Source organism: Giraffa tippelskirchi, chromosome X (assembly GCF_054371585.1).
Source record: "Giraffa tippelskirchi isolate mGirTip1 chromosome X, T2T-mGirTip1v1.2.pri, whole genome shotgun sequence".
Taxonomy (NCBI): Eukaryota; Metazoa; Chordata; class Mammalia; order Artiodactyla; family Giraffidae; genus Giraffa; species Giraffa tippelskirchi.
Genome location: NC_137289.1, coordinates 78012966 through 78017425, shown reverse-complemented (window position 1 = coordinate 78017425; position 4460 = coordinate 78012966). Strand labels below are relative to the sequence as shown.

Here is a 4460-nt window from a genome sequence, read left to right as displayed (position 1 = left end):
ACCATCCAACCATCTCATCCTCTGTCATCCCCTTCTCCTCCTGCCCCCAATCCTACCCAGCATTAGGGTCTTTTCCAATGAGTCAACTCCTCGCATGAGGTGGCCAAAGTATTGGAGTTTCAGCTTCATCAGTCCTTCCAATGAACACCCAGGACTGATCTCTTTTAGGATGGATTGACTGGATCTCCTTGCAGTCCAAGGGACTCTCAAGAGTCTTCTCCAACACCACAGTTCAAAAGCATCAATTTTGCTGCGCTCAGCTTTCTTCACCGTCCAACTCTCACATCCATACATGACCACTGGAAAAACCATAGCCTTGACTAGACGGACTTTTGTTGGCAAAGTAATGTCTCTGCTTTTAAATATGCTATCTAGGTTGGCCATAACCTTCCTTCCAAGGAGTAAGCGTCTTTTAATTTCATGGCTGCAATCACCATCAGCAGTGATTTTGGAGCCAAAAAAAATAAAGTCTGACACTGTTTCTTTCCACTGTTTCCCCATCTATTTCGCATGAAGTGATGGGACTAGATGCCATGATCTTAGTTTTCTGAACGTTGAGATTTAAGCCAACTTTTTCACTCTCCTCTTTCACTTTCATCAAGAGGCTCTTTAGTTCTTCTTCACTTTCTGCCATAAGGGTGGTGTAATCTGCATATCTGAGGTTATTAATTATTAGAGAATTGCAAATCAAAACTACAATGAAAATCACCTCACTCCAGTTGTAATGGCCATCATTAAAAAGTCTACAGACAAGTACATCAAGAATACAACTAGAGGGGACTTCCAAGATGGTGGAGGAATAAGATAGGGAGATTATCTCCCTCTCCACAAAGACATCAAAACTTTATCTGCATATGCAACAGCTACAGAACACCTTCTGAAGGCAGAAGAACCCAGACTTCAAAAAGGCAAGCAATCTCCTTAGAATGAGGAAGGGCAAAAGATGAAGATTAAAAAAAGAGAGAGATAAAAGATTTTAGGACAGAGACCTGTGCTCCCAGAAGGGAGTCCTGAAAAGTTTCCACCCACTCACAGACCCCAACATGGGTGGGGATTGGAAGGAACTTGGGAATTTCAGTGGGGAAGGCAGAAACAGGTGCTCAGAAGGCAAAACAGAAAGAATTCACAATGAACAGCACTTCCCAGTCAAGAAAAGGCTTACATGCTCAGTGAGTGGGGGCTGGGTGCTCAGGCTCAGGCTTTGGGGGTTGGGTCCAGGGAGAGGACTGTAGTTGATTCCCATGAAGATACTCTGAGGGGGCTAGTGTGACACAGCTGAAGGAATCCAGAGAAAAGCCTGGACCTCCCAGAGAGGCAAGAGATCATTGCTGCTGGTACATTCTAATACCACACGTTTGCAAAGAGCGGCTATGCCCCCAGTGGTGGCCAACAAAGCCAGCAGGAGCACCAGTGGTGGGACTAGATTCAACGGCAGTTTACTATCTCAGATGGGGAAACATAAGCCAGTAGTCATTGCCAAACTAAATGAGAGTGCCTGAGGCAGTGGGCAAAATGCCGACACTACAGTCCTTACCCCAGAGGTGGCAGCTGCCACCAAGCTGTGAGTGGGCACAGGGCTCACACCTTGCTAGGAGCCGTATCAGCTTGGATCAACCTAGGGACCCAAGACTCTAGGCCAATTCCTTGAGGGAAGTGCACAACCTCCTTCAGACTGTAAAAAAAAAATCTGACAGGTATCTAATGCCACATGCAGTCCCTAGTACATCCTAATTGTGGCTGTCATACCACCTCTACCCACTTGGCTGAGCAAATTAGCTCTAATAAGCCTCATCCCTTGTCTGGGCAGTGAAGAGAAACCAGAAGGTGCCCTACAAGCAGAGGCAGGCACAAAACTAAAGCAGAATACCAGGGGCTGTGTGACCAAAGAAGAAGGGAATTAACTCCAGCAGCCACAGGTGAAGCAGATTAAATCCCCACAATTAGCCTGAGACTGTGGACTACGGGGGCAATTTTTGACTCTGGAAGCAAGTACAAATTGGAGTAAGGCCAAATATGAATCTGAGCTGATCTCACACTACCCACAACAGGTCCAGAGATATTCCAAGAAATCAGTTCAGTTCAGTCGCTCAGTCTTGTCCGACTCTTTGCCACCCCATGGACTGCAGCATGCCAGGCCTCCCTGTCCATCACCAACTCCTGGAGTTTACTCAAACTCATGTCCATTGAGTCAGTGATGCCATTCAACCATCTCATCCTCTGTCATTCCCTTCTCCTCCCACCTTCAATCTTTCCCAACATCAGGGTTTTTTCAAATGAGTCAGTCCTTCACATCAGGTGGCCAAAGTATTGGAGTTTCAGCTTCAATGACAGTTCTTCCAATGAATATTCAGGACTGATTTCTTTTAGGATGGACTTGTTGGGTTTCCTTGCAGTCCAAGGGACTCTCAAGAGTCTTCTTTAACACCACAGTTCAAAAGCATAAATTCTTCAGTGCTCAGCTTTCTTTATAGTCCAACTCTCAAATCCATACATGACCACTGGAAAAACCATAACCTTGACTAGACAGACCTTTGTTGGCAAAGTAATGTCTCTGGGTCCCACACCTTCACCATGAAGTCATGTGTTCCACTCAAAACCCTCCTGCCATCATATTGAACTCAGCAGACTGCTGCTACATGACCCATCAACACATGTAAACACTGGCTTGTCTCAATATCCCAAACCCTAAGGGTGGCATCTCGAGAACGGCTAACAACTCTTTTTTTCATGGAGATGCATACAACGCACAGTGGAAGTATGACCATATAAGGTGTGTATACATTCTCCCATGTCTGCATTCCACACTTTGAGAGTCCAATCTGTAGATCCACTAATGATGATATTGTCTCTCATATGTGATGACCATACTCCACCTGTGTGTCCCACTAATGTCCTCAGACATTTGCCTGTGACTACTGACCAAACTTTTAAATTGTTGTCATCAGAACCACTAACTATTCAGTTACCACAAAACCGTAAGCATGTGATCACGTAATCATCATGTCCTTTCAGCACCTTAGGAGACTTGAGTTCTCCTCGCCTCCAGTTAATATCAATTCTGCACTGTCTGATGTATGCACTTTTCCATGGACTATGAATGAAACCTGATTTTATTACTTTTCTTCTCTTGATGTGCAATGGTTCATCATACCCTTTTCTTTGCATTTTTCTCTCCAGGGAAGGTTGTCTTCAGCCAATATTCTCCAGTAGAGACAAGTCTGAGCTGCTTGTAGCAGGTCTTTGGGTTCCAGGAATTAAAGCACATAAAGTGCCAGCTCTTTAGGGAGCAAGGAAATGGAGTCTCGTTGAAACTAGGATTCTATCACTTGCATCATATGTTTTACCTGGCTTGGTTCACAGCTATCAATAAGCTCATCTAAAGCAAGCAATTTCTCTGGTCCACTCCAGCTGTGAATCATTTTCAGCCATTCCTGGAGGCCTAAAGGTGGTTGCACAGATGTAATTCCATGTAATTCCCTTGACCATTGGCTGCTCTCAGGTCTCCAAAAGTTGTTGGTGTTGGTGAACATGGTACAAGCCAAGTGGTACTTGTATATTCTGAGACTTTGCATGGTTGCTTTCCCAAAGAAAAAAAGCAGATCTCAGAACCATGGTCCAACTTTCTTTTCATTTTTGTTGTCTTTGTATAGAATCGGGAGGAGAGTTGGTGAATAGGCAGGTCCACAATGCTATTAGAATTTGTGACACTGTTACTATGTGTATGTTCATCTTCCCTGCTGCTGTCATCAGACTGATCAAAATCATCACTCTCCTGGTCCATTTCTTCTTCCTCATCCTCCTCATCTTGTTCACTAGCATGTTCTTCCTTTTCCTCTTGTTCTTCCTGGTTTCCGGAGGAGTCCTCATTTACCAAAATAAACCATTTGTTGTTTTCTTCCAACTGTCCTTGCTGGGAATCATTTTGGTGTCTAGGTCTAGGTTCTGCTCCAACGACTTCACCATTCCTCAGAGTGTGCTCCACCTCTTGGTGTCTGAGCTGCTGCTGCTGCTGTTCCTCTTCCACCACATGATTCATCTGCTCCTCATCTGCTTGGCTTGAGGAAGGGTTACCTCTCAGAGAGCCTCCAGTTTGTCGTCTTTTGCTGCCCACAGAGAGCAGTTCCTGATTCATTTCCAAAAGCCAGCTTGCTACTTCTAAGGTTTTCACATTCCTCTGACCCACTTCTGGCAATTTATCCTAAGGAAGTATTCCAAATATTTGATAGCCTTTTAAAAATCTCACTGATGGTTGAGACTCCACTTTAGAGAAGAACCGGTGGCACTGAGAAAGTGGGGTGCTTCCTGTCCTCCTCGGGACCGAGGCGGCAGCCGCGGCAGCTCCCGTGCCTTACTGAGCAACAAGCGGGCCTGGGATCACCAAGCCGGGCCACCCGGGTCTCTTCCGCAGAGGCAGCTGGGGCCCCGCTTACCTCCTTTTTTCCTCTTCCTGGGTCTCTTCA

General features: G+C 45.5%; 1 pseudogene; it reads right to left on the bottom strand.

Moving 5' to 3' along the window:
* Positions 1 to 2519: 2519 nt before the first annotated feature.
* LOC145535666 (F-box/WD repeat-containing protein 7 pseudogene) lies at positions 2520 to 4132 on the bottom strand (annotated as a pseudogene).
* Between the last annotated feature and the right edge of the window lie 328 nt (positions 4133 to 4460).